This window comes from Bos grunniens, chromosome 1 (assembly GCF_055505025.1).
Source record: "Bos grunniens cultivar Pamir isolate PY7600 chromosome 1, Bosgru_T2T1.0, whole genome shotgun sequence".
Taxonomy (NCBI): Eukaryota; Metazoa; Chordata; class Mammalia; order Artiodactyla; family Bovidae; genus Bos; species Bos grunniens.
The window spans coordinates 93,226,010-93,238,505 of record NC_141165.1 but is presented as its reverse complement, the minus strand read 5'-3'; the positions used below and the strand labels follow the sequence as shown (position 1 = coordinate 93,238,505).

The following is a 12,496-nucleotide window of genomic DNA, read 5'->3' as shown; positions in this document are numbered from 1 at the left end:
ATACAGAATCAGTGAACCTATGTGAATCCTCTGAAATAATTTAAAATTGATTTGTGAAAACCAGAAATTGGGCACCGTTGTTCTGTTCAACATCTGGTTCACACCAAGATGTTGCGACCTTCTTATTGCCCCCCCATGGGCATTTGTATGTATTCAAGGAAACTGCCAGAGTGAGAACCTCAAAGAATTTCTTACTCTCTTTTTTTTTTTGACGTGTACACACTTCTTTGTTTTTGGTTGTGCTGGGTCTTCGTTGCTGCATGTGGGCTTTCTCTAGTTGCCGCGGGCAGGGCCTTCTCCCCCTTGCAGCGCACAGGCTTCTCACTGTGGTGGCCTCTCTTGTTATGGAGCACAGGCTCTTGATGCGTGGGCTTCAGCAGTTGCAGCTTGCTGGCTCTAGGGCCAGTGGCCTTCCAGAGCTGCGGCACAGGAGCCCATTACTTGTGGCTCGCAGGCTCTGGAGTATGCAGGCTTCAGTAGTTGCGGCGTGGGCTCAGTTGTTACTCAGCATGTGGAATCTTCCCAGACCAGGGGTAGAACCCGTGTCCCTGGCATTGGCAGGCACATTCTTATCCACTGCGCCACTAGGGAAGTCCTCAAAGAATTTCTAAGGAGGGATGTGAGGAAAATCTCTTTGGGCAAAGAGGCCTTTCTGGACTCTCTCCACAGCTAGCGCTTGGTCTGGTTAAAGGCACTACAGTTGTATCTGTTCTTAACTTCTGGTATTTGGCAATTAACCTGACTTTCGGTGGACCACTCCTTTCAGTAAAACAGAGAACTTATTTCGAATGTGCCAGGGTCTTTTGGTCTTTGAGTTTACACATTAGCAGAAGGACTAATGAAGATGCTATGCTTTTCCTTAAAAGGTGAAAATAGAGCATGTGGGTAAGCAATAAGTAATAGTCTTCAGTAGAAGCATATTGTGATCTTATGTCTTACAATCTTAAATTGGGCCTCATTGGTTAATATTTATCGAACACTCACAGGGTGTTCGGTGACAATTAAAATATCCTCAAGCCACAGAATTACTGCCTTCTGGTCACCGATGGTGCAGTGAGGTCTATTGAGATCTGTTGAATGGCACTTAGACATGTCAGTACAGACACTGCACGGTCATACCCTTCCTTTGGTGTGTTAAAGATCAAACTTTGCTTAAAATTATTTGCTTAGATTTGGGAAGTAGGGGAAAGGCAGATTTTTTAAGTTGGAAATGAACATCCTAAGACTCCTTGCCAGGATGTCCCACCAGTTCTCAGGCACATTGTTCAGTTGCTCAGTCGTGTCAGACTCTTTGTGACCCCATGGACTGCAGCATGCCAGGCCTCCCTGTCCTTCCTTCACCATCTCCCAGCTGCTGCTGCTGCTGAGTCGTGTCAGTCCTGTCCGACTCTGCGACCCCATAGATGGCAGCCCACCAGGTTTCTCCGTCCCTGAGATTCTCCAGGCAAGAATACTGGAGTGGGTTGCCATTTCCTTCTCCAGTGCATAAAAGTGAAGTCGCTCAGTGGTGTCCGACTCTTCACGACCCCATGGACTATAGCCTACCAGGCTGCTCGGTCCATGGGATTTCCCAGGCAAGAGTACCGGAGTGGGTTGCCATTGCCTTCTCTGCACCATCTCCCAGAGCCTGCTCAAACTCATGTCCATTGAGTCAGTGATTCCATCCAACTGTCTCGTTTTCTGTTGTCCCCTTCTCCTCCTGCCTTCAATCTTGCTCAGCATCAGGGTCTTTTCTAATAAGGCAGCTCTTTGCATCAGGTGGCTGAGTATTGGAGTTTCAGCTTCAGCATCAGTTCTTCCAATGAATATTCAGATTGATTTCCTTTAGGATTGACTGGTTTGATCTCCTTGCAGGCCAAGGGACTCTCAGGTCTTCTCCAGCACCATAGTTCAAAGGCATCAATTCTTTGATGCTCATTCAGGCGTATCAGTACCCTCCGATTTTAAAAACACTTTAACACATGACTTCTGTTGACATTCCCCAGGATCCTGTGACTCCAGGAGGCAGACTGGAGAGTATTGTTGCTCACACTATACAGAGAAGGAATTTAAGCGGCTTGCCCAAGGCCACATTGCTGGGTGGGGAGTCTGCTCCGTTTCCCCTCCCACTGCCCTCCTGCCTCCTTCAGCTGTCTTCTTCACTCTGTGCAGTTCTCCAGGAGGGAGGTGAGTACAGGGCACTTGAGCCAGGGGATAACGAGTAGAGGGGAAGCCACTTCTGGTGCCACATGCCTAAGAATCCACCTCAAGACTGGCGGCATGCTGTTTGACAGCCAGGGAAAAACAGTGGGGAGAGGACGTTGAGGGAAATGAGAGAAGAGCTACCAGTAATTCTCAAACTTAGCTGCGTATTAGCATCAAACCTGGGAAGTTTAAAAAATTCTCAAAGGCCTACTCTCACCCCATGCTGACTATAAATCAGCATCTCTGAAGGTGGAAGCAGGCATTGGTATTTTTTTAAAGTTCCTCAGGGTTTTACAGGGTGCAGCCACATTTGAAGATGAGTGGCCGAGAGTTCATCAGACTTCAGTGTGTGCAGGAATCACCTGTGGGTCTTGTGAAGCTGGGAGTTCCGATTCAGTTAGGTGGAGGGTGAGGCCTGCTATTGTTTAAGAGTCGGACAGTCCAATGGCCCGGAAGAGCTCCTTGGAGGAGGATGAGTTCAGGCTGGGCTGGGAAGAGCACGTGACCTGGGTGGTGGACCATCAGAGGCCTGCAGGTGGAGGCATGTGAGAGTACTTTGGGGGACAATGGCTGGTCCAGTGTAACTAAAGGGAAGTTTTTCAGATACTTGCAGTTTAGCCTTGGCAGTTGACTGCTTATTGTTTCAGGTGCAGATGTGTTCTTTCCTCTTCAGCCTCCTTGTGCAGAGCCCTGTATTGTACTTCTTTTTGTACTTCTTTTTGTCTCACTTGATGCTAAGCCCTCAGCAAGTGTCCGGAGCATGACTGAGGGTTTTCATCTCTGCATGCAATTCCCTCTGCCTGAAATGTTCTTCTGATAATACTTACCCTGCGCACTCACTCACTTCCTTTGAGACTTTAAACTCAACTGTCACCTTCCTTAGTGGGGCTCCCACTGTTTAAATAATATGTAAAGGGACTTGGCCATCTATTTAAACTGAAATATCCTCCTTTACTCACCTCTCCCACACACTTTAGGCTTCCCAGGTGGCTCAGTGGTCAAGAATCTGCCTGCCAACCAGGAGATGTGGGTTCAATCCCTGGGTCGGGAAGATCCCCTGGAGAAGGAAATGGCGACTTACTCCAGTATTCTTGTCTGGAAGATCCCATGGACAGAAGAGCCTGGTGGGTCACAAAAGAGTCGGGTGCAACTTAGCAGCTAAACAACAACAACCCACACACCTCTTCCTGCTTTATTCTTTTCTTTAGCCTATAAAGAATCCACCTGCAATGTGGGATACCTGGGTTCGATCCCTGGGTTGGTAAGATCCCCTGGAGAAGAGAAAGGCTACCCACTCCAGTATTCTGGCCTGGAGAATTCCATGGACTGTATAGTCCATGGGGTCGCAAAGAGTTGGGCATGACTGAGCAACTCTCACCTTCACTTAGTACATCTAAAGAGAACCATGTAAGATATATTTTGTTTATCATGTACATATTTACTTTTTTATCTTGCCTAGTGTCTGTTTCCTCCATTAAAAGGCAGCTCCACAGTAACAGAATTTCATCTGTGTTATTCATTGTTGTCTCATCAGGGCATGGAACAATATTAGACACTCCAGAAATGTTTATTGAATGAACGAATGAACTGAAGTGAATATGTATACAATGCTGTTGCCAAAACAGTAAGTTCAACATTCAAGGGCAGAAAACGCCAAAAGAGTCTATCTTGCTACTGTTCCTTTTTAGAAGGGGAAATGATGATGGTATTTGAAATGATGGTCACTAGGTAGAAAAATATGGAATAATGAGCTCATAAAGATAAATTACACTCCCTGGTGGACAAGAGATCTGTTTCAGATGCCCTGGATTATGAATGTAGGATTAAATGTTTGGCTGATTAAAAAAGGTCAAGTATCTGGGGGGAAAATTTCTTTAAAGATTTTTTATAAAACCATCAATTATTAATTTCATGTCAAAGTATTTAAAAATACAATTAATTCAAGTAGAGTCTACCAAATATAACAGATTAAATGCAATGAAATATTAGGAGGAATAAATATAAGATCTGAGAGGATATTTATGAATTAATTGTGGGACTTAGGGGTACAAAGTAACTTTAAATCCACTCTAGTAATCTTGCCTGGAAAATTCCAGGGACAGAGGAGCCTGGTAGATTACAGTCCATGGTGTTGCAAAGAGTCAGACACGACTGAGTGACTGAATAAGTTACTATGAAGGTCATGGATGCTTGTTTGCTCCAGTAGTGGTAAACTTATTTCCTCACAAAGCAGACGCGTCTGTCTGTGAACAGTGCTGCAGATTGGAAACCCTGCCTTCTGTCGAGCAGTCGGCAACATCCTCACACTAGTTTTACAAGCATAAAGAACTGACTGCCTGTTAGCATCGCACTGGAGAACTGACTTCTTCTGCACAGCATTGCAAAGTTTGACAGTCTCTACTCTGTCCCTTCTCCTCCCCACCACCCCAACTCCTACATGTTGCCAGAAACTCCAACTCTTTCCCAAGCCAACAGAGCTCAGATCCTGTTTTTCTGCACAGGACATTATTTTGGGTCCTTCAAGGTAGATTTTCTCGAACCTGGCCCAGTTTCCCTGTGCTCCACTTAAACTGTGTTGCCCCAAAAGAGACTTGTTGTGCCAGGTGTCAGCTGAGGAGCCTGGAGTGGTGTTTTCCCTCTTTCTAGACACTGTGCTTCTAGCAGTGCTGCCGGAGAGATTTCAATGTCCACATCACACTTTGGACATCTTGTGCTCCCTGGCTGGTATAAGCAGCAGGGAAATGAGTTGTGCCCTTGGAAATGAAAAAGTGATACTCTAAATTGAATACGCATTATATGGCAATAGACAATGCATAGTCGTTTAGTTGCTAAGTCGTGTCCAACTCTTTGCAACCCCATGGACTCTAGGCCACCAGGCTCCAGTGTCCATGGGATTGCCCAAGCAAAAATACTGGAGTGGGTTGCCATTTCTTCTTTCAAGGGATCTTCCAGAACCAGGGATTGAACCTGGATCTCCTGCACTGTGGGCAGTCTCCTGTATTGCAGGCAGATTCTTTACCAACTGAGTCACCAGGGAAGCCCCTAGACAATGTATAAGATGTTTTAAAATTGAATGTGGCATTTGCTCATTACTTTCTCATCTGTGTTTATTATCATAAAGATACAAGCTTTGAGATCAGACAGACAAGCTACCATTGCCCCTTCCTAGTTGTGCAGGCTTAACCTCTGAACCTCTGTGTTCTCATGTTCTCATTTATTAAAGAGGATTATAATACCCACTTTTCAGGATGGTTGGGGAGAGGAAATAAAATCATATATGTAGATGTCTGGCATATATAGATGCTTGAAATGATAGCTCCTAGAAAAATAATGATCATCGTTATTCCAAGAAATTTCTGTTGGACAACTTAATCACCCATGATGGGATGTCATGACATGATCACCACACACCTCAGCACCTTAGAAGGCACCTAAAAACCCTATGAAAAGGAAGTTTGTCTGAGAATATGGGTCCAGGGTGCAGAGTCCCTGAAAGTTAACCTGAGCTCAAGACTTCAGGATCTCTGCCACTTCAGTGTCTTTTAAAATCATGATGGCAGATGGTCACCAAGTTCACCATTCTCTGCTGCTTAGTCTGGAGCCACTGGAGCCTGTGTTGAGAATCCCAGGGTTGCCTGAGGTGCCACCGCAGGGCAGAACTGTGTGTATGTGCTGAGCAAACACCACAGGCTCCTCCTGGTCCTCCTGTGTAAAGTCCTCGCAGCCTGTGTGTGTGGGAGCAGCTAAGCGGAATCAAAAGGTGTTAAGGGGGAGCTGGAGACACGGAGAGCTTCATGCAGTGGATCTATCCCCACCGGGGTCCTTTTTTCATCGGCCTGCAGCAGTTCTGTCTCCTCTTTCCCATTCTTTTCCCTCCTTCTTTGCCAGGCCTAGAACCCAGCCATCCATACCCGCCTTCTGAGGAGCCTCCAGTGACAAACAAAGGCCCTTCACAGTGCCTTGCCACCCCCACCCTGCCGTATCCAAGGTTACAGTGGGGAACTTGGAAGCCCGGCTTGGCTAGCAGTCAGAGGATGCCCTGCATGCCCGCTCACAGAGCTGTGCTCATTCCACCGCGGCCAGTGAAAGGACAGACTGTTCTGGGACTGTGCCGTGTCCACAGTGTCCCCAAGCTTCATTGTGTGGGTCCTTGCTGGGGCCCAGAAGCCAGTACATGAAGACCCCATCTGCATAAACAAACATAGACACCAAGGGAGTCACAGTGGAGAAGAGAGTGAGGCTGTGTCTAAGGCCAGTGGCTTTTCCACTGTCATCAGTGACTCTGCCAGTTGCTTCATAAATCCAAGTGGTTTGCTGGGTGTTTCCACTCAACTGACTGATGTTTGAACTGAGCTAATAACCTCTCTGTTTAGTACTCTGGGCCGAGCCTTCAGGAAAGGAGTAAACCAAGCTGAAAGGCAAGACTACATACTGGCAAAATGTAGGGGATGGGGTTTGTGTCTTTTCCCATTTGCCTCTTCATATCCTGAGTGGATGGAAACAGCAATCATAGAGAACCCGGGGCTGCCCCAGAGGTTGAGCGATGTAGGGCTCATTCTACTCTGCAGGCAGGGTGATGCCAGCAGCTCAGCTCACTGGCTTCATAGGAACGACCCTGCACTGCATGCCAGCAGCATGACTGTTCCTGTGATCTGGGTGAGAACCCTGTGGTCTGTATTGCAGCAGCCAAAAAATGGAGCAGGGTGTGCCTCCTGGGATGAAAACCAGGGCTCCTGGCCCCCAGTGGCTTTGCCTGTTTTTAGCATTGCCTTGTGGTTTACAGTATGGATATTTTCTTTCCACCATCACATGGTAAACTCTAGTCTTAGAATCAGAAAACCTGGGCCTAGCCTTAACTTCCTGACAACCTTAACACCTCCTCTCTTGGAATCCCAGTTTCCTCATCTGTCAAATGAGGAAGATGGAGATGGTGTGGAAGTTGCTGGCAGATAGCGCATCTGTAGTATAATACTTTGGGGAGAGTCCTGGCCTTCTCTATCTCTTCATCTTTCACCCTACAGCACTTAGGAGAAGCCATTGCTAAATGAGCTTTGAAATGCTTTTAAACAGCAATCGTGTATATATACCATGCATAGAAACAGATCTGTGCCGTGTATGCACAATACATTTATAAAGTGTGCGCCTTTGAAAGCATCAGAAATAATCTCTGCTGTCAAACTTGCGCCTCACCAGGGCACTTTAAAGCTGCTCGGCTTATCAATGGCTCCTTCAGATCCGCCACGTTGCACATTCCTTGGGAGGTGGCTGGGCTGATGGTGGGAGTGGGGTTGTTTATAATTTTTCAGATTAAAATGTCATTGGGTGCTCCTCTGAAACTGCTGACATGTTTCAAATGTCCGCTTCTGATGGTCTGCCCCGGCTCAAATGAATTCAAGGGGTGCTTGGCTAGAAACTCAGGGTTCCCAGATTGCCTTTAGCCCCAGGGTCCCATGCTGAATAGTTGAACATTGTGTGAGCACTGAATTGAACTTGTATAGCAGTCCATGCTTGAGATTTAAAAATTGTTGTATTTGGGGGGAGAAAAGAGGGTCAGAATTGGCCCGTTAATCAGTTTCCTTCTATGTGTGGGTGTATAATGTTCTGTACAAATACGTTCTGAACTGTAGAACAATCGGAGAAAGAAGACTAAAACTAAAATGGTGTAAGGATAGTGATACACACTATTTTTAGATTTTAAATTTAAAAATAATTTAACTTTCAGATGAAGCAGTAATAAATAAGACTCTGACTTGGAGGTCTAGTGGTTAAGACTGTGCTTCCACTGCAGGGGGCGTGGGTTTGATCCCTGGCTGGGAACTAAGATCACACGTCTCGGAGTGCGGCCCCAATAAAAAAAACAAAAACAAAAAAAACAAACAAACAGGTCTTTGACTCCAGGATGGATTTTTGAATGGGAAGGAGGAGTCAGGAGAGGTATGTATATGGTGTCTGGAAACTTCAGAAAATATTTATTCTCTAATTCCAGACTGGAATGGAAATCATCAAAAGTGTTCTGAGTCTGATAATGAAAGGAAAACAGCTCAACATATTCACTATTTCCTCTGACTTTTAACATGTCTTCAGGCATAACCACCTTAATTAACCATTTTTAAAAATTCAAGATTTATAAAATATGATTTCATAAGACCAAAAAAAATTATGCTATGCTAAGTCACTTCAGTCGTGTCCGACTCTGTGCGACCCCATAGATGGCAGCCTACCAGGCTCCCCCGTCCCTGAGATTTTCCAGGCAAGAACACTGGAGTGTTCAACACATGGGTTGCCATTCCCTTCTCCAATGCATGAAAGTGAAAAGTGAAAGTGAAGTTGCTCAGTCGTGTCTGACTCTTAGCCACCCCATGGACTGCAGCCTACTAGGCTCCTCTGTTCATGGGATTTTCCAGGCAAGAATACTGGAGTGGGGTGCCATATAACAGGATTATAAGATCCAGGACTCTGTTAAGGGCCAGTTGACTCAGACGGGCCCTTGAAGGGCAGTTGATCACCCCCATGCCCAGGGCAGAAGTCCTGGATCCTAGTGTTGGTGAGGTGACATTTCCCTGGGTAAAGAGCTCCTGGTGATCGGGAGTCACTCCTGCGTTTGAGCCACACAGTGCGTCTGTCATTTCTACCTCTGGGTCCTGATTTGCTCTTCAGACTCACCGGGAATATGTCTTCACCTACTTCTGCAGGAAACCCTTTACCCAGTTGGAAACAGTTCTCACTTTGTCCTAAGACTTGTCTTTTCTGGGTTCAACCCTCCAACTCTCCAACCACTCTCCAAATGAGGCAGTGTTCACACCCGCTGGACTCCTTGTCACCTTCCTCTGGATGCCCTGTATTTTAAGAAGGGCGTTTGTAAGCTACGCCTGGAGCTCCAGATGTGGGATGTGGTCTAACTGAAGCAGAATACATGGGTCTCTCTCTCCCCTTCTCCCTGCTCCCCATACACACCCACACGCACACACACACAACACACACACATACACACACACATGTTCCAGACCCTATGTTTCCATTTGCAAGGCCTGGGGTGGGTTAGCTTTTTTGGCAGCCTTATCTCACCACTCACTCACATTAACTAGTAGCAGACAATTGCCGTGGTCCTGGTCCCGGACTTCCTGGCAGTGCAAGGCAGAGGTCAGAGTGTTTTCACAGTGACAATGAGTTCCCCCCATCTGTTCCCCCCCACCCACCCCCGCCCCGTTTCCCTGTGCCAGGCACTGTACTTGAATTGTGGTAGATGTTACTTAGTTCAGGTCTCACAGCAACTAGATTAGGTGGCTACCACTACTTCCATTTTCCAGGTGAGAGCACCGAGACTCAGTGAGGCTGAATAACTTGCCTAAGTCATAGAGAAGCAGTCAGGGCCAGCTTGGAAAGGAGCCCGGGCTCATCGGATTCCAGGGCCCACACGTTTTCTGTAACACTATGGTGCTTTGATCAAAGGTGCTGCTTGTTCCATCTGTTGACATATTGGGCCAGAACAGATCAACTCAGCATTCTGGTTCAAACCAAGTATGTTTGTTGGAAGGGAAAGATCATCCTTCTTCAAAACTAGACTCTGAAATTCCATTAGTATTAATATTCTAGTATGGGCCTGTTATCCTGTATCTACCCCAACTTTGGGGAACGATATTATATTTTCTGTTTCCAAAGGTAGGTGTGGTTAGCGACTCCCAGTAACTTATTCAAGAAGCATTTCTTTGGTGTTTGAAATTGTCCTGATTCTAATATAACAGAACCTGTTCATTATGACCTTGTGCTCAGTAAGAGAGTCTGTGATGCAATCAGTTAGCGAATTTGGCTGTTAATAGAAAGGTTGGTGGTTTGAGCCCACCCAGGGATGCCCTCACCTGTTATTTGGGACTTCCATAGTAGCCCAGACAGTAAGGAACCTGCCTGCGATGCAGGAGACCCAGGTTTGATCCCTGGGTTGGGAAGTTCCCCTGAAGAAGGGAATGGCAACCCACTCCAGTATTCTTGCCTGGAGAATTCCGCAGACAGAGGGGCCTAGAAGGCTACAGTCCATGGGGTCACAAAGAGTCGGGCAAGACTGAGTGACGAACAGTTTCACTTTCAGCTATATTATTTAAATTTGGTGTTATGTTTCTGAGCTTCTTTCTTAAATACAAATCATGAATGTCTACTTTAGAAAAAAAAATTGCCACATGATCATCTTTCTAACTTGTATTTGTATAGCACTCCACAGTCTTTGTAGTGCTTGACTACCCATGTGCTTAGTCACTCAGTCGTGTCTGACTCTTTGCAACCTCATGGACTGTAGCCCATCAGCTTCCTCTGTCCATGGGGATTCTCCAGGCAAGAATACTGGAGTGGGTTGCCATTTCCTCTTCCAGGGATCTTGCCAACCCAGGGGTTGAACCCAGGTCTCCCATTGCAGGACTCTCTGTTTACCTTCACAACAATTATTTCTTTGTTGACAATTGGGGGAAATGAGCCCAGGAAGATGAAATGACTCATCTCAAGAATCAATGTCACAGAGACCCTTTGGTGTTCACCTGAAACTATCACAATATTGTTAATTGGCTATGCATGTGTGCTGAGTTGCTTCAGTTTTGTCCAACTCTTTGTGACCTCATGGACTATAGCCCACCAGGCCCCTCTGTCCATGGGATTCTCCAGGCAAGAATACTGGGGTGGGTCGTCATGCCCTCCTCCAGGGAATCTTCCCGACCTGGGAATCAAACCCGAGTCTTTTACATCACCTGCACTGGCAGGCAGGTTGTTTACCACTAGCACCACCTGAGAAACCCTACTCAGCTATTAGTTAGTTAGTTAGTTAGTTCAGTCACTCAGTCGTGTCCGGCTCTTTGCGACCCTGTGAGTCGCAGCACGCCAGGCCTCCCTGTCCATCACCAACTCCCAGAGTTTACCCAAACTCATGTCCATCGAGTTGGTGATGCCATCCAGCCATGTCATCCTCTGTCGTCCCCTTCTCCTCCTGCCCCCAATCCCTCCCAGCATCAGAATCTTTTCCAGTGAGTCAGCTCTTCACATGAGGTGGCCAAAGTATTGGAGCTTCAGCTTCAGCATCAGTTATTCCAGTGAACACCCAGGGCTGATCTCCTTCAGGATGGACTGGTTGGATCTCCTTGCAGTCCAAGGGACTCTCAAGAGTCTTCTCCAACACCACAGTTCAAAAGTATCAATTCTTTGGTGCTCAGCTTTCTTCACAGGCCAACTCTCACATCCATACATGACCACTGGAAAAACCATAGCCTTGACTAGATGGACCTTTGTTGGCAAAGTAATGCCTCTGCTTTTTAATATGCTATCTAGGTTGGTCATAACTTTCCTTATACCCCAATACAAAACAAAATGTTCAAAAGAAAAAAATAAAATGAATGTCACAAAGAGGCAGAACCAGGATAGAAGCAGATTCTGACTCCCACCCTGTTATTCCTCTCTCTAATCAAGCTTGCCTCTTGATTAGTAGGGGTTTTAATCATGACTCCTCATTTACAAGATAGCTACTTCATGAGAAGTCAGTACTTTGTGAGTAGTACTCAGGTAAAATTAAAATATGCTGCCAATTCTGTTTATTGAATGTGGCAAATTGACATGAGCAGATGGAGGAAACGTTGCCTTGGGAGATTTAAATGGCGCAGCTTACATTATGTTTGTTTTTTTATTTTTTAGTATGTATTTATTTATTTGGCAGTGCCAAGTCTTTGTTGCAGCACATCGGATCTTTTTAGTTGTAGCATGAGAATTTTTAGTTGCAGCATGTGGGATCTAGGTCCCTGACCAGGGATCAAACTCGGGCCCTTGAATTGGGAGAGGAGAGTCTTAGTCACTGGACCAGCAGGGAAGTCCCCCAACATTTTGTTTAGTCTTTGTTACCTCCGGCAGTCTCAGAATCACTGATCAACCCTGACACATATGTGATGTCATGGAGGGTACAACCCGGATGTGCCCTAGACAATGCCTCAGCTCCTTTAAAGATGAGGAAGGATGGAGCCAGATACCACAGGGGCCTAATGCCCAGGTACCCGCTCCATGCTCAGTGAGACCCATTGCTCTTCTGGCACCTTGCTGACCTCCCGTACTGATATCTCTGACACTTTGTCTCCTGGCTCACCCTCACCTCCTGTTTGGCTTGCCGACTTGGCCTCATCTCCAGCCCCCACCCTGCCCTTGTGGCCTGGCTCCTTGGCAGGACTCCTGGCTGACCAGACATTTGCGTGACTGTCGGTTCTTTTGGCTGGGCTCCCTAATCCCTGTGAGCTCTCTTCCTGGCTTCAGAGCCTCAACTTTGCTTCTGGAAACATCCAAACAGTAGCTCTCA

The 12,496-nt window shown here is 46.4% G+C and overlaps 1 protein-coding gene and 1 long non-coding RNA gene across 2 annotated transcripts in view; both read left to right on the top strand.

Moving 5' to 3' along the window:
* The window catches only part of ARHGAP31 (Rho GTPase activating protein 31), a 128,441-nt gene that overhangs the window by 31,838 nt on the left and 84,107 nt on the right, over positions 1–12,496 (top strand). The gene's annotated exons all lie outside the window — the stretch shown is intronic.
* On the top strand, positions 1,974–3,685 carry LOC147379942 (uncharacterized). Its single transcript, XR_015165119.1, has 2 exons — positions 1,974–2,166; positions 3,162–3,685. It is a non-coding gene; the product is annotated as an uncharacterized LOC147379942 (long non-coding RNA).